This window comes from Trachypithecus francoisi, unplaced genomic scaffold (assembly GCF_009764315.1).
Source record: "Trachypithecus francoisi isolate TF-2019V2 unplaced genomic scaffold, Tfra_2.0 Lachesis_group14, whole genome shotgun sequence".
In the NCBI taxonomy this organism is placed as follows: Eukaryota; Metazoa; Chordata; class Mammalia; order Primates; family Cercopithecidae; genus Trachypithecus; species Trachypithecus francoisi.
This window is the reverse complement of record NW_022681459.1, coordinates 20,046,388-20,071,032: the sequence shown is the minus strand read 5'-3', so window position 1 is coordinate 20,071,032 and position 24,645 is coordinate 20,046,388. Positions and strand designations below refer to the sequence as shown.

The window sequence follows — 24,645 nt, the reverse complement described above, 5'->3', positions numbered from 1 at the left end:
TTGCTAAAATAAAAAAAATTTGCCAGACATGGTGGCAGGTGCCTGTAATCGCAGCTACTTGGGAGGCTGAGGCACCAGAATTGCTTGAACCCAGGAGGCAGAGGTTGCAGTGAGCTGAGACAGCACCACGACACTTCAGCCTGGGCGACAGAGTGAGACTGTCTCAAAAATAAAAATAAAAATAAAAAATAAATAAAAGATATTATTATTATTATTCAACAGCAAGACATGACCTTCATTTTTCAAAATGAAGGGGATAAAAATAAAAGTCAAAGTCTTGTCAGCCGACTACTGACCTTCCCCTTCTGTCCAAGAGTAGCTACTGGTGCTGGCATGTTCTCTACCCTGAGAAGGATCTTAGATAGTGCCTGGTCAGTTTTCCAGTGGATACAGGAATCTCCTCAACACTGAGAATAAACCTAGACGCCTTGGTAAAATCATCCTACTAATGATACTTCACAAATAACACAGCCTTTTACCTTGAGAACTGGGAAATACTGGTTTTTACCCTAATTTATTAAACTCTGGCAGGATGACACAGTATCATAGGGGTGCTATTTTGCCCTTCATAAAATAGACATGGGTTCTACCACGTCTAGGCTTCTACACAGGCCTCAGAAAACTTCCAGTGATGGCACACAGTGGAAAGCAGGCACATCACATGGCTGGAATAGGAACAAGAGAGAGAAGGGGAAGGGGCTACACACTTTTAAACAACCGGGTCTCATCAGAACTCACCCACAATCCTGAGGATAACATCGAGGTGCTAAACCACTTATGAGAATTCATGAGCACCCAGGAGCCAATCACCTCCCACCAGGCCACACCTCCAACACTGGGAACCTCCTTCCTAGCAGTGGGCAAAAAGCAATACCTCACTAGGTAGCCAGGACAATTCAATCCATGAGTAGCAATAGAAGTGACCTCAAAATTCCAAGTTATTTTTCTTAACCAAACGAAAACTTTAAAACTCCAAATACAGGAAGTTGTGTCAACAATTGCTAAGGTCATTATTTGTTGAAGAGATTATTAGTAAAAGGAAGATTTTATAAGAAATGGAACTCACCTACTGGTCTGATTAAGAAAATTCAGCATGGAAAGACTTCAACCAGAAAAGTGAGAGAAATATTTCATTCCTGCTTGAAAAACAGGGGCATTTTAAAGGAAAACATGTGTGCCACAGAGTGGAGACTGAGCTCATCTGAGACAAGACTTAGGTCATGTCCTTAACTGTGGCAGGATGAGGTGACTCCTGGTATAGGATTCAAGGGGGTTGGCGACTGTATTAGTCTGTTCTCACATTGCTGTGAAGAAATACCCGATCTGCAGCCAATTAAGCTGAGTGAGTTCTTTTCCTCATGGGGGCCAGGTGTGCAATGACTGCAAACAGCTGCTTCCTTGGTAGTGTATGCAGCCTGTTTCTTGTATGGGTTGCTTTAAGGGACCTTGGAGACAGGCCCTTCAGATGGATGTTCATGTCTCTGACCTTGCACTACCCCAATGGAGGCAAACAGGCATGCGAGGTACCTTTGGAAAGCCCCAGGACACTGTGGCCAGGGTTTACGTTGTACCATGGTTATCATGTCCATCTACACCAAGCTGCAGAACAAGGAGCATGTGATTGAGGCCCTGCACAGGGCCAAATTCAAGTTCCCTGGCCACCCCGAAGATCCGCATCTCAAAGAAGTGAGGCTTCACCAAGTTCAATGCGGATGAATTTGAAGACATGGTGGCTGAGAAGTGGCTCATCCCAGATGGCTGTGGGGTCAAGTACATCCCAGTCCTGGCCCTCTAGACAAGTGACAGGCCCTGTACTCATGAGGGCTTCCACTGTGCTGCCCCCTGTTAATATTCACCATTAAATCCTACTTACTGTCCAAAAAAGGAAAAAGAAATACCCAAGAATGGATAATTCACAAAGAAGAGTTTTGAGGCCAGGCACGGTGGCTCACGCCTGTAATCCCAGCACTTTGGGAGATGAAGGCAGGTGGATCACGAGGTCAAGAGTTCAAGACCAGCCTGACCAACATGGTGAAATCCCATCTCTACTAAAAATACAAAAATTAGCCTGGCATGGGAGCAGACACCTATAATCCCAGCTGCTCAGGAGGCTGAGGCAGGAGAATTGCTTGAACCCAGGAGGCAGAGTTTGCAGTGAGCTGAGATCGCACCACTGCACTCCATCCTGGGTGACAGAGTGAGACTCTGTCTCAAACAAAAGAGTTTTGATTGGCTCACAGTTCTGCACACTGTACAGGAAACATGATGCTGGCATCTGCTTAGCTTCTACAGAGGCCTCAGAAAACTTCCAGTGATGGTGGGCAGTGGAAAGCAGGCACATCACATGGCTGGAGTAGGAACAAGAGAGAGCGGGGGAAGGTGCTACACACTTTTAAACAACCAGATCTCACCAGAACTCACCCACTATCCTGAGGACAGCACCATGGGGATGGTGCTAAACTATGAGAATTCATGAGCACCCATGATCCATTAAGAGAATTCATGAGCACCCATGATTCAGACCACACCTCCAACACTGGGGATTACTATTTGACATGAGATTTGGTGAGGACACAGGTCCAAACCATATGACTGACTGTGTACGATCTTAACCACTCAGCTAAAATAATGGCTACACGTAACCAACTTAAATGACCTTAATAAACTTGTAACCCTGGCGTCTGGGCCACCTTGGGATCTATGGTAGCTGAAGCATAACAACCAACCTGCTGGGGGAAGATGCGACTCAAAACAACCAATCTGCTGGGGGAAGATGCGACTCGAAACACACCTGCGGTGAGTTATTTATTTTTTTGGTATCAATTTAAAGCCCAAACACTGATGCAATTTGGTCCTCTTTAGAGCCGGGCTTCATCAGGCACTCTCCCCGTTAATTAGCTGAGCTGTAAGATGTTGCTAATAGCTACACATCTTGTAAACATGTTGAGCTGGCCCTGCCCCTGAAGAGCCCGCACTGTTAAGTGATATCTCAGCTGGGGCTGGCAGAGCCCATCTTCCCACCAGGGAGCCATTGCAAGGTGTGCAGCCTCCGATCAGCATCAAAACATGGTGCTTGGAGAGGTTCTCCTTTGGTTGTTGTTCCCTTAGAGGTGACTGCCTTTTGGTAGTAATGATAATAATAATGAGAAGGAGAATAAAAATGAAGAGGCAGAAGGGGAGTGGGAGAAGGAACTTGCCTTTACATTCACTAGAGAGACTAGAGGTGGTGAGATTGTGCACATTCTGCTTTCTTCCCAAGGTAAACAGAGACATCAAGCCTTGCAGAGAAGAAAATCTCTGTGAGTGTTCCTTAGTCTGCTGACATGGCTGATCAGCTGCTCTCTGGCTAGCTACCAAAACTAAAACCATAGCAATGAATGATTAAAAACAGTTTCCCAAAACAGCACCCAGATAGGAAATTGCAAAGGCAGAAGAAAGAATGAAGGAAGGGGTGGAGAGGCCACATGGCTGCAGCTCTGTTTGCTAACTTGATGTTTGAATTCTTTTGCAGGATTGTGTCCAACCTTAGGTACTCAGAGGTATATCAGGGAAGGTGACAGAATAAATCAAATGCAGAAGAATCCTGGAGTTAGGGTGAGCAACCATCCTAGTTTTCTCTGGCTTTCCCAGTTTTAGCACTGAGAGTCCCTGTCCAAGGAAACCACTGAGTCCCAGGCAAATCAAATGGTTGGCCACCCTGCCTAGAGTCATAGAAGTGCATGGTTAAAAGAGAGCCTGGACCCTCATCCAAATCCCTAATTTTTGGCCAAAAGCTTCTTTTGGCTTGTCTTTATATCTCCCTACAACTATGACTAATCCTCTTTATTTGAACAACTTCAAAGACTCTAATTTCACACACATGGCATGCATACAACAGACACATTTTTAGTTCCTGCCAGCAGGTAATTAGAAGCAACAAAAAGGTATGTCTTGATGAAGAATTGCCTCGCTGTCCAAGCCACCACTTCAGTTGATCCAGCAGAAATTCATCCTGTTACAGACCACTTCTCAGAGGCAGAGGAGGTCTGGTTTGCAGAGGAAAAAAAAAATCATCTAGCCAATCAGACTTGAAATTGATCAATTTCATCCCATTATATTTATGTACAGAAAAAGCCTATTAATTTTTGTATAACTAACTTTATAACCAGGTACTTAGTCATATTACTTCTAACAGCTTTTCAATTGATTGATTTGGATTTTAAAGATATATAATGATATAATCTGCAAATAATTTTCTCCCCATATTTATAGCTTTTTTTTCTCTTATCTAATTACATTGGCTAGAACTCCTAGAACAGTTTAAAAAATAGTTTCCATGGTGATCAATATTATCATTAAAGATAATATTAATGAAGATAAATTTAATAATAAAAAATGGTTTTAGCATTTTGCCATTTAGCATATTGATGGTTTTTCAATTAATATGTGCATATATGTTTACATGTTAATTTATTGTGTCCAGAATCTATTCCTAATTGAAATTTTAAAATAAAGAAATGATTGTCAAATTTTGACAAAAAAAGCTCTTTGGGTCACAAAAATACAATTATGGGTTTTTTCTTCCATTACCTATTAGTATAGTAAATTATAATAATAAACTTCATAATAGCAAGCCATTCTTGCATTCCTATGATTTTTACATTTCAATAAACTTCTAAATTCTATGTGCTAGTATTTTTTTTTTAAGAATTGTACTTAAGGACATATAGTATAAAGAAGTAATCAGAGCCAGGCGCGGTGGCTCATGCCTGTAATCCCAGCACTTTGGGAGGCCGAGGTGGGCAGATTGCCTGAGCTCAGGAGTTAGAGACCAGCCTGGGCAACACCATGAAACCCCAACTCTACTAAAATACAAAAAATTAGCTGGACATGGTGGCATGCGCCTGTAGTCCCAGCTACTTGGGAAGCTGAGGCAGGAGAATTGCTTGAACTCAGGAGGCAGAGGTTGCAGTGAGCTGAGATTGTACCACTGCACTCCAGCCTGGGAGACAGTGAGACTACGTCTAGAAAGAAAGAAAGAAAGAAAGAAAGAGGCCGGGCGCGGTGGCTCAAGCCTGTAATCCCAGCACTTTGGGAGGCCGAGATGGGCGGATCACGAGGTCAGGAGATCGAGACCATCCTGGCTAACACAGTGAAACCCCGTCTCTACTAAAAATACAAAAAACTAGCCGGGCGAGGTGGCGGGCGCCTGTGGTCCCAGCTACTCGGGAGGCTGAGGCAGGAGAATGGCGTGAACCCGGGAGGCGGAGCTTGCAGTGAGCTGAGATCCGGCCACTGCACTCCAGACCGGGCGACAGAGCAAGACTCCATCTCAAAAAAAAAAAAAAAAAAAAAAAAAGAAAGAAAGAGAGAGAGAGGGAGAGGGAGGGAGGGAGAGAGAGAAAGAAAGAGAGAAAGAAGAAGAGAAAGAGAGAAAGAAAAGAAAGAAAGAAAGAAAGAAAGAAGAAAGAAAGAAAGAAAGAAAGAAGAAAGAAGAAAGAAAGAAAGAAGGAAAGAAAGAAGGGAGGGAGGGAGGGAGGGAAGGAGGGAAGGAGGGAAGGAAGGAAGGAAGGAAGGAAGGAAGGAAGGATCAGAATTATCCGTCTCCATACCGGCATTTCTATATTCTTTGGCTCTGTAGGAAAGTTGGTGCTGCTAATACACCTCTAGGATTTATTTGTTGTAAACAAGTAATAATAATAATAGTAGTTCACACTTCTTATAGCACGTACTCTGTAACAGATGATGATCTGAGAGCTTGTTATATAATGCTTTCAATCCTCAGAACAATCCTGTGAGGCAAGTACTATCATTATTATCATCATTATCTCTGCTTTTCAGACAAAGAAACTGAGCTTGTTCATATAGGTAGTAAGCCACAAAGTCCAAGCAATCTGGCATGACAGTTTGTGTTCTGATTCCCTAAGTCACTCGTTTATTGTACCTGCAGCATGTATTTACTCCCTGCCTCCTATTTTGAAGACACTTCATAATATTTTCCTTTTAAAAAGCAAACGAATACTTTGATGAACATCTAGGTCTATGCAGTAGTTCTAAAATGTGTTTATCTATTTATTCCAGGCAATATTCCCATACAGCTCTCTCCCCAACCTTTCAAAATTTCCGTCCTAACTGCTGTCATCCAGTGTGTCAGGCTGAGGGAATATTAAGCTGAGCCCAAGATACTAGCCTAGTCTGATGACATTCTGGCAGAGTCTGTGTGGATGCTCCTGGAAAGGCAAGGCCTTAGTAACAAAGAAGAACCGAATATCCAGGTCAGTTGGATGACCAGGCTGTTGCAAATGACGCTACCCAACACGACATGTCTTATCTGCAAAAGAGAGAAAACTAGCTAGACTAAGATGTGCAGCAAGACATTAGTGCTTGGCCAGTAGAAGGCACAAGAAAATAACCGAGTGCTAACTTCAGGCAGACCGTGAGAGCAGGGCAGCATCTGGGAGGTGCTTTTCACACCGTATGTCTTTTCCTTTGCCCCAGAGCCCCTGTGGCATTTTTGAGGCGTTAGCCCTTGATTTCTTCTGTTACCTGGTTTTCATTCGCCTCCTGAAGCCCCTTTGTGTGGGTTGTAGTGTCCGCTGCGAGGGTGATAAATAGAAGGCACCCCAGTCAATATTTTGGGGAAGGAGCCTTGTGAATGGGCCTGATGGGCCGAGGTTGGGGCCTGGGGAAGGTGGAAGGAATGTTTCCCCTGTAATCTGGCATTTAATCACTGGCGCTGAGGACAATGGAGGCTCCTCCACCCTCCCAAGGCCTGATTTCATTTGGCAAGCCCAGCCCTCTTTTGTCAGCCTCACAAGGAGGTCCCACCCCTCCGTGTTCCACACCAGGTTCGCTTCCCAAGTGTCACTGAGATGAAACAGTCAGAACACGGGCTGCGGACTGCTGGGCTCAGCCTCTCTCTGCCACCAGCACCGGCCCTTCCCTCATAGGCCTTTGTGACTCTGTGAATCTATAATTCCAGGAACTTTTATATTTAGTGTTCTCAAAGCGAGTGCAACATGGTGGAATGCGTTTCTATACATATAACTTTACCTAAGAAAATTATGATTCCATTCAAGAGCCAAAGAGTGCCAGATGGTTCCCGGCAATATGAAATGATAAGCATAGCGATACTAAAACGAGAGGTAATCTCTCAATGACTTTCATTTCTTCCCTTCTCTTCCAGTCCTTAAGTATTATGGCTATCTAATTTTATGTAATAATTACAACAAAGATGTGATTTTTTTGTACTTTTTTCTCAGCCAAGTGCTTTTTAATATTGCTATGTTGCTTTCAAAATAATTATGTTAATGCTAGATACTTATATTCACGTTCCTATGTTAACATTTATCCTGTTGCTGCACACAAATATAAAGGGATGTCATACTGCAGGATCAGCCCCTGAAATCAGAAAACCTCAGCTTTGTTCTGCTTTTATTCCAACAGTGTGATCTGTATACCTTAACCACTCTAAACACATCTCTTCATCTATGAAGTAAGGGTCACAACCGCACCTACCTCCCAGGGCCACGGTAAAATCAAAGGAAATGATACATGTGACAGCCGCTTCTGAACTGCAGAGCCAGACAAGTGGTAGTTATTAGTAGCTTGTTTCCCAGTTTTCAATGCTAAAAATAAAGATTACAGTGAACATTTTCAAACCCAGAGCATTCAACTCCCTTCAGATGCTTTGTCTAGGATAGATTCCAAAACTCAGGACTATTTGATCAAAAAATAAATAAATAAACCTTGTTATGGTTCTTAGATCAGAATTGCTACCTGCTTTTCAAAGGGTTGAACCAACTTACATTGTAACTGGCTACATCTGGATGTAGCACTTTGCTAAGACCTCATCAGCATAGCAAAACTTCATTTTAAAACAGGTTGGCTAATTATATAAGTTGCCACCATTTGCGTTGTTTAACTACTGGTGAAGGCTGAACATTTTTCATGTTTCCTTATGAAAAACAAGCGGGCTTCAATATGTTTTAAGACCATTTTTAATGCTAATTTCTCATGGTAGGGAGAAAAAGACCATATCATGTAGAGAAACCAACTTGAGCTTTAAAACGACACTTAAGTACAAAAATGTTTGCAGAACTCTATAGTCAATGAGCTCTCCAAAACCAAGAACCCAAGTTCCCACTTTTGTCCTGAAATATATCTGGCCACAATGGTTTATCCTGATCTGGGGCCCAATCCTGCCTCTATGGTCCTTTTCTGTAGTGTGGATATTAGCTTGTGAAGGCAAGCGACAGAGTTGGGGACTGACATTTTACTGCTGAAAAACGGAGGCTTATGGGGCTAGACTTCAACTAATGGACTAGTCGACAAATATTTATTAGGTGTTATTAAGCACTTACTAAAGGATGGCCTCTACTCTCAAAGAAATAGTAAGACGAAAGGGTTAACAACGGGAAACCATCGTAGAACACAGAACATACTTGAAAACCTGGTGATGATGCCTCCCCGCACCTCGGCAGTCAGGAAGCAGAGAAACCATGTCACCTGGAGTGAGCTGGAAAATCTTCAGAGAACAGGTAAATTGCTCCGCCAGCCAGGTGCTGTGGCTCACGCCTGTAATCCCAGCACTTTTAGAGGCTGAGGAAGGTGGATCACCTGAGGTTAGGAGTTCGAGACCAGCCTGGCCAACATGGGGAAGCCCCGTCTCTACTAAAAATATAAAAAGTTAGCCAGGTGTGGTGGCACATGCCTGTAATCCCAGCTACTCGAGAGGCTGAAGCACAAGAATCACCTGAACCCAGGAGGCGGAGGTTGCGGTGAGCCAAAATTGTACCACTGCACTCCAGCCTGGGGAACAGAGTGAGACTCTGTCTCAAAAAAAAAAAAAAGAAAAAAATTGTCTTGGGTCGGTGACAGCAGAACACAGACAAGAGGAGTCACCTAAAGTCAGGTCACCTAAAGTCTTTAGCACCTAGTCGCTGTGAAGAATTTAAAATTATGACAACTTTTTAGTAATGCGTAGAGAAAAATATTGGTACAAAAATGTTGACAATAGTTGTATCTGGGGATGAAATTTGAGGAGATTATAATATCTTTCTATTTATTTTATTTATTTATTTATTTATAGAGATAGAGTCTCACTATGTCACCTAGGTTGGAATGCAGTGGCATGATCATAGCTCACTGCAGCCTCAAACTCCTGGGCTCAGGCGATCATTCCATCTCAGTCTCCTGAGTAGCTAGGACTACAGGCCCATACCACCATGCCAGGCTAGCTTTTAAACTTTTTTTGTAGAGATCCGGCCTCACTGTGTTGCCCAGGCTGGTCTCAAACTCCTGGCCTCAAGCGATCCTCCAATTCAACCTCCCAAAGTGCTGGGATGACAGGCGTGAGCCATTGTACCTGGTCTATATTTTTTATAATAACCATAGATGACTCAAATGATAAAGGAATATGATAAAATAAGAAGTAATATTGTGGGCTAACTCAGAAAACTAACAGCCATGTAAAACATTTTAATTAGAAAATGTATTTTGAGATCCAAAAATTTTAAAGTACAACCCCTGTATACATAGGGGGTGGGCAATGTCATTTTTTATGATCCACTGTGATTATACAGCAATCTGACCGTGCCTCTTCAGTACCTACCAAGTACTTCTCTGTACCTACTGAGGTGCTAGAATGATTTTTTGAACATTTGTCTCCAAACGTATCTATCCATGAAAAGAGGCAATACTAAAAGCTCTATTCTGGGAAGTTGAGGAGTGGATAGATGTTTGTTTTTTAATTATTACATTGGTGCAAAAGTAATTGTGGTTTTGCAATTACTTTTAATGGTGCAATGACATAAAGTGAGCATCTTGTAAATTGAATTGACCTCTAGCTGGGTCATACTCAGACCTAAAGCAGCACTGCCTATTATTCAGATGCTTTCCAAGACAACTGGATAAAGGAAGAAGGAAAGAAAGCTTCATTTCAAATCCTGAATTAGGTCCAAAGATACTCCCTGGGAAACGCATTCGCTTCGGTGTGTTTTCATTGAAGTGCTTGCGTGCTGGAAATACCCTCCCTCCTCTTTCACTCCCTTGCTTCCCCAGTTCTTAGTCACAGGCTCAGGGGACCCTCAGCACCTCTCCTTCCTCCAGCTAAGTAGAAGCCTGTACCACGTCGTAGGTGGCTCCTTTGGGTCGGGAGCAGGTGCTGCGAGCCCGGGAGGCCTCCTAGGGGACACTGGCTACCTTGCGGGAGAGCCTGCGTGTCTGGTTGGTGCGCAGAGAAACATTGCCATCTAGTGGAAGAAAGAGCAACGCTCTCATTTCTTTTCTTGAGTTAATGGGGTGTAACTGTGGATTGGATGTTTAGAGCCGTCTCACTGTTGGGTGATCACATTTAACTTTCCTAGGAAAAGTTTTTATCATCTTCTTCCTACCTTAAAATTTGTACTTCAGTAAATTTAAAGAAATACAATTGGGCACTTCATTCCCAGGGAAATTACCAGAAACCACCTAAGCTAGACAGGAAAAGAAATGAAGAGAAAATAGAGGTTATCTGCAGTTCATGATGAACTTGCTGTTTCCCTCATTATCACTCGTACTTTTCTTTGTACTTTTCTCTTGTTTATGTATCTAGGATGACTCCTTTGTTCAACACTTCACCAAATCCAGCCCCATGGACTCAGTCAGATTCCATAGGTGAAGAACAGCAGCTCATATTAGCAAAGCTTCCTTGTGTGGTGTTCTGATTTGATGATCTTTTTTTTTTGGAAACATACTATCAAGCAATCACTGTTGGCCATGTAAGGTGGCTCACGCCTGTAATCCCAGCACTTTGGGAGGCCGAGATGGGAGAATCTCTTGACACCAGGAGTTTGAGACCAGCCTGGGCAACATAGCAAGACCCTCATCACTATAAAATATTTAAAAATTAGCTGAATGTGGTGGCATGCAACTTGTAGTCCTAGCTAGTCATGAGGCTGAGGTGGGAAGATAGCTTGAGCCTAGGAGTTGGAAGCTGCAGTGAGCTATGATTGCACCACTGCATTCCAGTCTGGGTGACACAGCAAGACCCCGTCTCCACAAAATAAATCTCAGAAAGCTTAGAATTAAAATGAAGGAGGTGATTGGGATAAAAAACAAATTCATGATGGAGTAAGATAATAAATACAAACCTAAATATACCATAATAATATTAATGGATCAAAATTCCCACAGTAATAACAGATTGGATTTAAAAATCAGTTATATTTGGCTGGGCACAGTGGCTCATGCCTGTAATCCCAGCACTTTGGGAGGCCAAGGCAGGCAGATCACCTGAGGTCAGGAGTTCAAGACCAGTTGACCAACATGGAGAAACCCTGTCTCTACTAAAAATACAAAATTAGCCAGGCATGATGGCACATGCTTGTAACCCCAGCTACTTGGGAGCCTGAGGCAGGAGAATAGCTTGAACCTGGAAGGCCAGAGGTTGTGAAACTCCGTTTAAAAAAAAAAAAAAAAGCCGGAACAAATAGCATATTATTGCAGCTGTAACATTTTATGTCTTTGCCACAACAACTGGTTTTCCGCAGTAATTTTGCTATTATGCTATGATTTTTATTAGAAAATGTATTACTGCCATCTTAATTTTCTTAGCCAGTTTAACACATTTATGGCTTTTCTGCTTTTGCAAAGTGGTATTTCAAATACTGAAGAATAACTTTTTTTAATTCTATAAATCCTGGATGAAATTTAAACCATAAATTTCATTTCTGAATAATCAAATCAGAACATTACTGCAACTGTTTCATCCCCTAAAGGCAGTAAAATTCCATGAGTTTGTAAAAATGTTATTGTGGGCAAGTCACACAAGGGGCAGTTTAATGATCTGAAACGTCCAGGGTTTGCTATTTCTTCCCCAATAGTCCTTTTTTTTTTTTTTTTTTTTGTCTAAGATGGAGTATCACTCTGTTGCCCAGGCTGAAGTGCAGTGGCATGACCTCAGCTCACTGCAACCTTTGCCTCCCAGGTTTAAGCTATTCTCCTGCCTAAGCCTCCCAAGTAGCTGGGATTACAGGCTCCTTCCAACACACCCAGCTAATTTATTTAATTTATGTATTTTTAGTAGAGATGGGGTTTTCACCATGTTGACCAGGCTGGTCTTGAACTCCTGACCTCATGATCTGCCCTCCTCAGTCTCCCAAAGTGCTGGGAGGCACAAAGTGCAGGCGTGAGCCACCATGCCTGGCCTCTTCCCCAGTATTCTTGAAGAGGTTTATAACAACACCGACTCTCATATCTGACGGCTACCTGTTGGGAGAAATCAAGGAATGAGGAAGAGTTTGAAGGAGGAATGCAGGTGGCCTTTTTCGCCATCCTTTTGCCTAGTGACCCCCTTTTTCACAAAGACAAGGGGCTGGTTTTGTTTCTGGTTTTATCACATCAGATTCTGGCTCATAACAAAAGCAGTCAGTCTCCTGTTGCTGCTTCACGGATAGCGCCTCCAACAGGCATTGATTTGTTGTTGTTGTTGTTGTTGTTGTTGTTGTTGTTAATGGTCTGAAACTTCTAGTAGTAATGGGATGGAAGGATTGTCAGCATTCACTCTAATAGAACAGTCTGGAAAGACAAGTGTTGTTGGTAAACCCTAGGGACGTGAGAATCAAGCGTCACCAGTAGGTGGAGGACTTGATCAGAAATACACAGGCCTTGGGGCCTGTGTGGAGTTGCCTGCTCAGCTATGGCTTGAAGCAGAATCCGAGGCGATGCTCATGGTCCAGACAGTTTGGCAAATATCAGGGTGTGGGTATGTAGATGAGGCACAAGGCTAACTGGAAGTGTGGGACATAAGTGAAAGATGGTACCAGGAGGTTGAAACTGTCCCTTAAACTGAGTCCTACAGGCACCCTCTCTTGGGTGATGGAGCCCCAGTTACTCCTGTGCACCCTCATAGTCTTCTGAGCCAAGGCTCTCTCCCCGGCTCGATGGCTGATGCTCCAGAACACACCATATGTGAAACTGTCAGTGGATTCCAGGCACCCATCCTTTAGTAGGCAGCTAGCAGATCCCTAGCTTAGCGGAAGGCACAGGTTTGATGGAGATTCAGAAACTAAGCCCAGCAAGTTCCCTCATCACTGACTCTCCACCTGGATACATAAACAACCTATTACAATGGTTGTTTAAATACTAGAGCTAGTTCGTTGCCCAGATCTCCTGTGTGCCCTCTCCCTTTTTTTTTTTTTTTTTTTTGAGTCGGAGTCTCGCTCTGTCGCCCTTGCTGGAGTGCAGTGGCACAATCTTGGCTCACTGCAAGCTTCACCTCCCGGGTTCACGCCATTCTCCTGCTTCAACCTCCCGAGTAGCTGGGACTGCAGGCGCCCGTCATCACACCCAGCTAATTTTTTGTATTTTTAGTAGAGACGGGGTTTCACCATGTTAGGATGGTCTCGATCTCCTGACGTCATGATCCACCTGCCTCGGCCTCCCAAAGTGCTGGGATTACAGGCGTGAGCCATGGCACCCAGCCTCCCTCCCTCTTAGACATATATTTTGCACACTGAGCTCTTTGCACAATCAGCGTTAAAAGCAAATAGCTGGTGGAGGAAGGGTGAACTGGCTCTCTCTGCTTCAGCTGGGACATCCATCTTCTTCTGCCCTTGGACATGAGCTCTCCAACTTCTCGGGCCTTTAGGCTCAGACCTAGACTCACATCATTCGTTCCTCTGGGTCTCAGGCTTTTGGGCTCAGACTGATACTGTACCTGGCTTTCCTGGACCTTCGACTTGCAAATGGCAGATGAAGGGATTTCTCAGCCTCCACAATTATGTGAGCTAATCCCTCATCATAAATCCCTTTCTATACATCTATATATAGCCTATCAGTTCTGTTTCTCTAATACATTTTATTTCTGACTTCTTCAATTACTTCTTCTTTAACAGCTCTAATGAGACATAATTCAAATACTACACAATTCACCCATGTAAAGTGCAAACTTCATTGGTTTTAGTATATTCACAGAATTGTGTAACCATCAACACAATCAATTTTAGAAGCTTTTCATAACCCCAAAAATAAGCCCCATATGCATTAGCAGTTATTCCCCATTTCATCTCACCTCCAGCCCTAGGCAATCGCCAATCTACTTTCTGTCTCTATGGATTTTTCTCTTCTGGACATTTCATATAAATGAAATCATACCATATGTGGTGCTTTCACACTGGCTTTTTGCACTTAATGTTTCAAGGTTTATCCATGTGGCAGTATGTATCAGTACATCATTCTTTTTCAGTGCTGAATAATATTCCATTGTGTGGATATACCACATTTTATTTACCCATTCATTGGTTGATGGGCATGGGTTGTTGCCACTGTTGGGGTATGATGAATGATGTTGCTATGAACGTTCATGTACAAGTTTTTGTGTGAGCATGTGTTTCACTTCTTTTGGGTACATACCTTCCAGTGGAATTGCCTGGTCATATGGTAACTCTATCTTTAACCTTTCAAGGAACTGTCAGACTGTTTTCCAAAGTGGCTGCACCATCTATTACAGGCTGGGCATCCCTAATCTTAAAATTTCACATCCAAAATATTCCAAAATCTGAAACTTTTAAAGCACCAACATGATGCCACAAGTGGAAGATTTCTCACCTGACCTCGTGTGATGGGTCACAGTCAAAATGCAGGTGCACAATGATGAAGATAACGTGGTCAACACTGCAGAAAATTTGCCTCTAGACGACATAATGAAAATGTATGATGGGCTCATTGAAGGACCAGAGCACCACGCATTCATAACAGAAGAAGAAATCATATCCGGTTTATAAAGTCAAACAGAGACTTCTAAGACAAGAACAATTTACGCTTGACATTTATGCTTTAATGACGCAGATGATTCTGGAGGAAATATCTTTAAAAGCCATCCAGCAGAATGCCTCATGAGCCCCAGAGGACCCACTTCCTGGTCTCTCAATTGCTTCTGAAGTTTCTTCTCATCTAAAAAAATAAAATACAGTGCACAGTAACCTTTTCATCAAAACACAGCATCGTAGGTGGAGACAGGAAACCTGCTGTTGTTTGTTGCTACTGCTGTTTAGCAGCTGATCCAGCTATTCCAGGAATGCTACTGAGAAGCTTGGTTGCCCTGAACACATTGTGTTTTTTCACTGTATTTATGGCATTCCATATTTTCTTTTCTTTTTTTTTTATTATACTTTAGGTTCTAGGGTACGTGTGCACAGCATGCAGGTTTGATACATAGGTATACGTGGGCCTTGTTGGTTTGCTGCACCCATCAAGTCATCATTTACATTAGGTATTTCTCCTAATGCTATCCCTCACTCTTCCCCCTCCCCACAATAGGCCCTGGTGTGTGATGTTCCCCTTCCTGTGTCCAAGTGATCTCATTGTTCAGTTCCCACCTATGAGTGAGAACACGCAGTGTCTGATTTTCTGTCCTTGTGATAGTTTGCTGAGAATGATGGTTTCCAGTTTCATCCATGTCCCTGCAAAGGACATGAGCTCATCCTTTTTCATGGTTGCATAGTATTCCATGGTGTATATGTGCCACATTTTCTTAATCCAGTCTATCATTGATGGACATTTGGTTGGTTCCAAGTCTTTGCTATTGTGAATAGTGCCACAATAAACATATGTGTGCATGTGTCTTTATAGTAGCATGATTTATAATCCTTTGGGTATATACCCAGTAATGGGATTGCTAGGTCAAATGGTAATTATAGTTCTAGATCCTTGAGGAATCACCACACTGTCTTCCACAAAAGTTGAACTAATTTATACTCCCACCAACAGTGTAAAAGCATTCCTATTTCTCCACATCCTCTCCAGCACCTGTTGTTTCCTGACTTTTTAATGATTGCATTTCTAACTGGTGTGAGATGGTATCTCATTGTGGTTTTGCTTTGCATTTCTCTGATGACCAGTGATGATGAGCACATCGTCGTGTGTCTGTTGGCTGCATAGATGTCTTCTTTTGAGAAGTGTCTGTTCATATCCTTTGCCCACTTTTTGATGGGGTTGTTCTTTTTTTCTCATAAATTTGTTTGAGTTCTTTGTGGATTCTGGATATTAACCCTTTGTCAGATGGGTAGATTGCAAAAATTTTCTCCCATTCTGTAGGTTGCCTGTTCACTCTGATGGCAGTTTCTTGTGCTGTGCAGAAGCTCTTTAGTTTAATTAGATCCCATTTGTCTATTTTGGCTTTTGTTGCCATTGCTTTTGGTGTTTTAGTCATGAAGTCCTTGCCCATGCCTATGTCCTGAACGATATTGGATGGCATGCCATATTTTCTACTGGTCAGTACTCATGTGCAAATAAGTGTAAGAAAATGATCCGGCCACTGCACTCCAGCCTGGGCGACAGAGCGAGACTCCGTCTCAAAAAAAAAAAAAAAAAAAAAAAAAAAAAATGATTTTTATTTATTTATTTATTTTAAGACAGAGTCTCACTCTGTCGCCCAGGCTGGAGTGCAGTGGCATGATCTCGGCTCACTGCAACCCACCTCCTGGGTTCAAGTGATTCTCCTGCCTCAGCCTCCCAAGTAGCTGGGATTATAGGCCCGTGCCACCACGCCCAGCTAATTTTTTGTACTTTTAGTAGAGACGGGGGTTTCACCATGTTAGCCAGGGTGGTCTCGATCTCCTGACCTCATGATCTGCCCTCCTCGGCCTCCCAAAGTGCTGGGATTACAGGCGTGAGCCACTGCACCTGGCCAAAAATGATTCTTATCACTAGCATATACATTCAGAGCCTGGAATAACAGTGATGCCAAACAGCAATGTCCACATGGGTGACTGAGATAGTGACACTTGCTTTCGGATGGTTCAATGTACACAAACTGTGTTTCATGCAAAACATTATTTAAAATATTGTATAAAACTACTTTCAGGCTATGTGTATCAGGTGCATTTGAAGCATAAGTGGATGTAATGTTTAGATTTGGGTCCCATCCCCTATATATCTCATTATGTATATGCAAATATTTCAAAATCCAAAGAGCATCTGAAATCCAAAATACTTCTGGTCCCAAGGATTTTGGATAAGGGAAACTTAGCCTGTACTTCTTATCTTAAATGTTTATTTACTATTCAAATAATTTTTACCTCGTTTTCCTATGGTTTTATTTTTTAAAACTTATTAATCCCATATAGACTTCATTCAATACATAGTGACAATCTATATTTGGATTTTCCTCCAAATTCATAGCCAGTGATTCCAAATTATTGCTGAGTAATTCTTAATCTCCTCAGTAACGTGTATTTTCTTCTTTTATATATCAATTCAAAACAACGTTTTTTATTTTTTTTATTTTTTTTTTTTATTTTTTTTTTTTTGAGACGGAGTCTCGCTCTGTCGCCCAGGCTGGAGTGCAGTGGCCGGATCTCAGCTCACTGCAAGCTCCGCCTCCGGGTTTACGCCATTCTCTCGCCTCAGCCTCCCGAGTAGCTGGGACTACAGGCGCCCGCCATCTCGCCCGGCTAATTTTTTGTATATTTTAGTAGAGACGGGGTTTCACCGTGTTAGCCAGGATGGTCTCGATCTCCTGACCTCGTGATCCGCCCGTCTCGGCCTCCCAAAGTGCTGGGATTACAGGCTTGAGCCACCGCGCCCGGCCAACAACGTTTTTTAGACACAAGGTCTCACTGTGTTGCTCAGGCTGGCCTCGAGCTCCTGGGCTCCAGTGATTGTCCCAAATAGCTGAGACTACAGGTGTGCACCACCACCTGTGGTTACAGTCTGCCTCTGTTCATGTCAGTACTGCACTATTTCAGTGACTGCTATTTTGGTTTTTGTGTTTTGGTTTTTTTCTGTTTGTTTGGTTTGTTTGTTTGTTTTTGAGACAGAGCCTTGCTCTATTGCCCAGGCTGCAATGCAGTAGTGGATCTCAGCTCACTACAACCCCCAAATCCTGGTTCAAAGATTCTAGTGCCTCAGCCTCCCAAGTCGCTGGGATAACAGGTGCCTGCCTCCACATCCAGCCAATTTTTGAATTTTTAATAGAGACAGAGTTTTGCCATGTTGGCCAGGCTGGTCTTGAACTCCTGGCCTCAAGTGATCCACCCACCTCGACCTCCCAAAGTATCATTTTGTTTTAATAAGTCAAATGACTAATCCCCCCTTATCATTCTTCATTTTTTGAATATTTTCTTTATTATCTCATTGAACTTCAGAATACTTGTATCAACTCCTTTGATACTTGTATCAATTTCCATTGGATTTTTAAAATCACTCTTGAATTAGCTCTCTAAATTAATTTGAGAGAAGTTGTTTTTTCTGGCTGGGCACAGTGGCTCACACCTGTAATCCCAGCACTTTGGAAGGCTGACACAGGCTGATTGCTTGAGCCTAGGAGTCTGAGACCACTATGAGCAAAACTCTGTCTCTACAAAAAAATATGAAGATTAGCCGGGCATGGTGGTGCATGCCTGTGGTCCCAGCTACTTGGGAGGCTGAAATGGCAGGATTGCTTGAGGCTAGGAGGTCGAAGCTACAGTGAGCCGAGATCATACCACTGCACTCCAGCCTGGGTGACAGAGCGAGACTCTGTCTCAAAAAAAAAAAAAAAAAGTTATTATTTCTACAATATTTAACTATTACACCTTGAAACATGCTTTTTCTGCAGGAGAAATTCAAACTACAATTTCCAGTACTTGATGACTCATTGGCTCTGTGGATTAAAGAAGGAAGAGTCAAAATGTTTCTGAGATTTTGGGCCTAAGAGAGTTTGGGACTCAGAAAAGCTTCATAGGAGCCAAAAGAGCATTGCTAAGGGTTATCAGAAAGAAGAGGCAAAAAGAGTGTTACTCTTAAGGGTGGAAAAACAGCCAATGTCTCAAAATTCCCAGAAGACAGATTCAGCCATACATAAGAAATTATTTTACATAATAGAGCTCTCCAAAAATGAAAAAAAAAAAAAGCTGTTGTGTAAGGAGGCAAGCCTTTCATCTCTGAAAGCATTCAAACTGAGGATAGATTACCAATAAGTGTCAATAAGACAGCCCTCTTATTTCTAATCATCTGTGTTGAGTTTATTCTCCAAGCAGGGGTGATCTTCATATAACTGAAACAAGTGACTAGAACTCATGAAGAAGAGCAGGGTTAAGGACAACACTTTAGGGGCTGCTCAAAAAGAGGAAAAATAGGCCAGGCGCCATGGCTGATGCCTGTAATCCCAGCACTTTGGGAGGTCGAAGCGGGTGGATCACTTGAGGTCAGGAGTTCAAGACCAGACTGGCCAACGTGGCAAAAACCTGTCTGTACTAAAAATACAAAAATTAGCTGGCTGTGGTGGTGCTTGCCTGTAATTCCAGCTACTCAGGAGGCTGAGGCAGGATAATCGCTTGAACCCGGGAAGTGGAGGTTGCAGTGAGCTGAGATGGTGCCACTGTACTCCAGCCTGAGCAAGAGAAGGAGACTCCATCTCACAAAAAAAAAAAAAAAAAAAAAGAGAAAGAAGAGCCCAAAGGAGAGAAAGAGACAGAGAGAGAGAGAGGATGTCACCAGTAAAATAATATAAGCACCAGGAAAGTTATAGATTCATGGATGACAGTGGAGGACCAAGGAAAGGTTGGCTAATAGTCAGGTACCACAAATAAGAGAAGTACAGTAAGGCCAAGCAAGTTGTGAGAGGACTTGGAGAGTGAAGTTCCAGTAGGTCTATGCAACAGTGAAATGACAGCTAAGTGGCACTCTAGAGTCAAGCGACAGTTTATGCATTTCAGAATGAGGAGGCCATACACAGCTGAAGTCCAAAGAGCCGACAGCAGGGATTAAGAGATAGAAAGTACAGGAGATTCTGACATTGATGCTTTAATATCTATGGTTCTTACCATTTGTCACTGACCTCTACGGTCCAAACCATGTTGTCATTTTTAAATTTTGCCAAGGCACACACTGGAATCACATCCGCTGAGAAACTGCCGCACAAGAGTGAGTCACTTATTTGGAGAGCATGCCTAGTTAGCTGCCCAACATCTGTATCATATCATGCCTTTGTTATTCTCTGCTAATCGTACATGCTGTAACTATCGTGAAGTGAGAGGGACTCTGCTGCTTTGTAGATTTAGATAAGCTCATGGGTAATGTCGCCACTAAGATGACATATGATGACTACTTTAGTTCTTTAAAAACCATCTAAGGGACTGAAGATACCACTTTGATGCTTCAGGTATTCTTCCAGATGCAGGTAATTCCATACAAGGGGTACTCTAAAAAGAGGGATTTTCAAAGCTCTAAGGATACATTTCTTAAAACTGTCAAGATCAAAATTCTACTTATTGGAAGAGGTGAGGCCATCACTAGAGAAGAAACGCAGGAGTTGGGAAGGGCTGCTTTTAGCTCACAGGTAGAAGAATGTATTTCAGAATCTGGAAAGAAGAAAGAATGTGGCTTAGCCTGATTTCCCCAGAGAGTAGAACATCAGAAAAGCATATATATATATACATATATGCAAGCACTATATTGGGAACTGCGATGCTTACAAGCAAGAGTGAGGGAGAGGGAAGCGGTGAGAGGCAGCCCAAGGTAGGTTATTGCTTAATTCTGTGAACCACTGAGAAGCCACAAGGCACGCATCTCAAGACTGTCTGTCTGGGTTGAGAAAGGAGGAGGCATTTGTCCATCAGCTCGAATCCCCCATTGGTCAGAGGATCACTCCATGGAGGCATTAACTCCCTGGAACTTCAGGTTGCATTCATGAGACTACTAAGGAGTGTTTGTAGCGTCTGTCCCAGGCTGCAGAGATGACAGAGAAGGCTTCGGACGGGAGGTGAGAGGTGCTTGCAAGTTAGTTCTACATACTGCTGGTCAGGTTCATGGCAGAGCTGTCACTACAGTGGAGGCTGGAATCAAAGACAGGTGTGCCTGAAAGGAGCTGAGGCAGTGCTTATGAGGTGTCTGATTCAAGATGTTCACGTTCTAAGAAGTACATGGGTGTGAGCAGGATGGTGAGAAAGCCCTGGTCTGATTCCTGGCTCCTCTCAGACGCAAGGCCATCTCACAAGGCTGGGGATGCCGTGACAGGAGTGAGTATCTGATACAAGTGGAGAAGAGTTATCACAGCCACTGGGCCAGAACTGCCAGGAAGACTTCCAGGATCACATCAGGGGTTCTCAGGAAACCAAGCATTAGGAATTCTTAGTTCTCTGCATTTTCTCCATGAGTGCCTGCACCCTAGAGTGGATGCTGAGGAAGCAGACCATGAGAGGACCCAGAGTGGACTTTGCAGAGGGCAAAGATCATAGGTAGGGGTCACCCCGGTAGGGGTCAGGGCAGTGTGGATGCAGCAGAGCAGGGAGAGCCGAGGGTGGATGGAAGAGGTAAGGCCAGAGGCGCTGATATCTAGAGACACCGTGAGGATGGAGCAGGGAGAAGGAACACACGCAGAGCCCTGCTCAAGCTCTGGGGCAAGGCCATGAGGTGAAGACATACGTGCTGACATCCTGCAGTGAGCTGAGAATACAGATGTTGAAGCTGCCAAAGAAGGAAGGGGAAGGGAAGTTGGGAAGGAAAGAGAGACCCTGAGATGACTCCTGAAGCTGCCCTGGATGGAAGAAACAGTAATAGAAGACACTGTTTTGTAGTGATTTGGAGGCAGTTAAGTAGGGGGTGGTAGAGACTCCAGATGAGAATCCATGAAGAGAGGGTGTCAGAAACAGTGGAATTTGAGGCCTTGTGGTAAAAGTTTTTTTTTCTTTTTCAGAGACAGGGTCTTGCTCTGTCGCCCAGGCTGGAGTGCAATGGTACAATCTTGGCTCACTGCAGCCTCGACCTCCTGGGCTCAAGAGATCCTCCCACCTCAGCCTCCTGAGTAGCTGGGACTATAGGTGGGCACCTCTACACCTGGCTAGTTTTTTATTTTTTGCAGAAACAGGGTCTCACTATGTTGATAAGGCTGGTCTCAAACTCCTATCTTCAAGTGCTCCTCCCATCTCAGCCTCCCAAAGTGCTGGGATTACAGACATGAGCTACCACGCCAGGCCCAAGGTAAAAGATTTTAAGGAACACATGCTAGTGAACAATCAAGTAATATTTGCTTCCCTGCAGACTTACACCAGACGTTATTTCCGGAAGATCAGCTGTAGAGGGAGGTGTGGGTTTTCACTTTTGCTTAATACATTGGATATTATCTGAATGTGCTATCAGAAACCTGCATTGCTTTTATGATAAAAAATAAAAGGAAGAAAGAAAACAAAATTGGTCAAGGACAAAGCTAGAATTCCATCTCATCGTGAATAAACACTTGTCCGCCACCCGTTGGCTCCACAGCTGAACAAAACAGGCAGTCTGAGGTGTGGTTTTATTAACCTTCCCAATACTCATTGCTGCTAAATCAACTTAAACTGTGTGACCCAGTTAACACAAAGAGCCAGTGGAAGTAAATGCTTTAAAAAGACAAGGAGATATAAAACCTGGGGTAAATGTTTAACATGCCATGCCATACACAGAGACCGAGCCACATTCCATCGGCAGCTGCGTGTTTGGCCTTCAAGTTTCCAGGGAAGTACCTGGCTCTTCACACTCTTTGCCTTCAGCCAGGATCCCCACTAAGCAAGAGGTCCTGGAAGGCATCTGGGTCATAAATAGAGAAAGTGACAAGGAGTAATCAATATAATAGCTACCATTACTGGCTGCCTTCTTTGTGCAGTGGTTTACACTAAATACCTTATGCTGCTTATCTTAGTCATTAAAATAAAGGAGTAGAAGAGACAATACCAGCAAACTCCCACTTACCTTGTATAGTAGGCCATTCTCATCTTGCTATAAAGAAATGCTTGAGGCCAGGTAATTTATGAAGACAAGAGTTTGAATTGTCTCATGGTTCTGTGGGCTGAACAGGAAGTATAGCAGCATCTGCTTGGCTTCTGAAGAAGCCTCAGGAAACTTACAATTGTGGAGAAGGTGAATGGGGAGCAGGTGTGTCCCATGGGGGAAGCAGGAATAGGTGTGGGGAAGTGCCACACATTTTTAAACAACCAAATCTCACGAGAACTCACTATCGTGAGGACAGTATCAAGCATTCAAGAGAAATCCACCCACGTGATCCGATCACCTCCTACCAGGCCCCACCTCCAACACTGGGGATTACAATTCAACATGATATTTGGGTGGGGACACATATGCAAACTCTGTCACCTTGTATTGGCCAGAATGAAAGCACTAGTATATAATGCAGGGTTCTTGGTTACAGGCAACAGAGTCTACTCCAGCTGGTTTAGACCAACCAGGAATTTCTTCAGATGTGCAGATACTTCCTTGAGTCATTGGAAGGACTGAAAAATGGATTCTAGACTGAACTCTGAAAGTCACCATAGAATTGGACCATCATGGGAGCTACTACCTGATCCACCATCAGGAAGTTGCTGAATTAAGAGGCCACATTCTCCAACAGGAAGTTAGTGCCACAGTTCTCAGCTCCTGAGCCATGCCACATGGGCCACAACCAGTCCACAACTCAGTCAGAAGGCCAACCCCACCACAGACCATGCCATATCTATTGAGACCCTGGCCAGCAAGAGATTCCCAGCACTGTCCTCTCTCTCCTCACTTAATTCATTCCCAAAGTCTCAGGGTCCTCTCTCCACATGACTTCGTTCTGAGTCAAGTATAAATAATAAAACTCAAATCCCATCTGAAACCTCAGCTTCAGGAGACACTGGTGTGTTGAATTATAGAGATTTCCAGTCTCTACAGTAGAGGCAGGCAAGAGAGAAAGATGTAGAAACAGAGGTTGAGTACGCCAAACCATTGGATTAGCCACAGTTGCTCTGCAAAGTTGGGGCACTCGGTGTATCGTTGGCCAGCCTTTCCCTCCCTCATCTTCAGGTATCCAATGCACATATATTATCTCATTTTTTCCTCAGTTCTACCTTTCAACAAAGTATTATTATACTCACTTTATAGATAAGGAAACTGAGGCTTATAAAGTTTAAATAATGTGCAAGAAGGTAACAGACTCCAGGTTTGAACCAAGATCCACTTTGCTGTTCTCACATGGTAGAATTTATACATGTGCTTTGCTGAAACTGATCACTAAACAATAGCAGCCTCTCTCTATTCTCAATTTCCTTTATCCTGGCTGTGATTCACTGGCTTTCCAAATGGCTGAATAGGCCTGGGACTCTTCCACCTCCAAACCTTTGCTCCAGCAATTTTCTTAGTTACTTGAGTTCCTTTATTCTGTGGGCCACCCGAGAAGCCATTTGTGTCAGGCTCTCTGGGTGCAGAAAGGAGGAAGGATTTATCATCAGCTTGGATCTGCAATTCATCAAAGAATCACTCCATTAGGGATTGTTGTCCTTTCCCCCACAACTGACCACACAGATCCCAGCCATCCTTTAAGGCCTAGATCCAAAACTACCTCTCCACAAGGACTTCACCAGTCTCCCTGGCAAAGGCTGACCTTCACTGAGACTCCCCTGCATTGTGTCTATACCTCCCTTCAAACATTTCCCAGACACAATGGATATAATTGCCCCTTCTATAGTATAACTCCCTTAAAGACAAGAACCATGACATTGATCTCTGTGCCCCTTAAATCTGCTGGCACAGTGCATGTGTATGGTAAGGATTCACTAGATGAATAATAAATGAATGAATGAATTTTCCTACTGAGGTGCTCTCTTCTTTAACATATTGGAGAATCTGTATCTGGGTAATTACAAATCAATTGCTCCAGTTTCTTAATGCTTTTAATTAGCAAGATTTCTC

At 43.3% G+C, this 24,645-nt stretch overlaps 1 long non-coding RNA gene and 1 other non-coding gene across 4 annotated transcripts in view; one reads left to right on the top strand and one right to left on the bottom strand.

Moving 5' to 3' along the window:
- Positions 1–24,645, bottom strand: part of LOC117095705 — a 121,315-nt gene that overhangs the window by 63,391 nt on the left and 33,279 nt on the right. Inside the window, exon 3 of one of the 3 annotated variants that reach the window (XR_004442136.1) lies at positions 7,311–7,380. The exons of 1 other annotated variant lie outside the window; for it this stretch is intronic. This is a non-coding gene — a long non-coding RNA (uncharacterized LOC117095705). Of the gene's footprint in view, positions 1–7,310; positions 7,381–14,159; positions 14,914–24,645 lie in introns of those variants that run through there. One more of the 3 variants, XR_004442137.1, reaches the window with a different exon arrangement.
- LOC117096763 lies at positions 1,324–1,458 on the top strand. Its single transcript, XR_004442615.1, has one exon. It is a non-coding gene; the product is annotated as a small nucleolar RNA SNORA70 (small nucleolar RNA).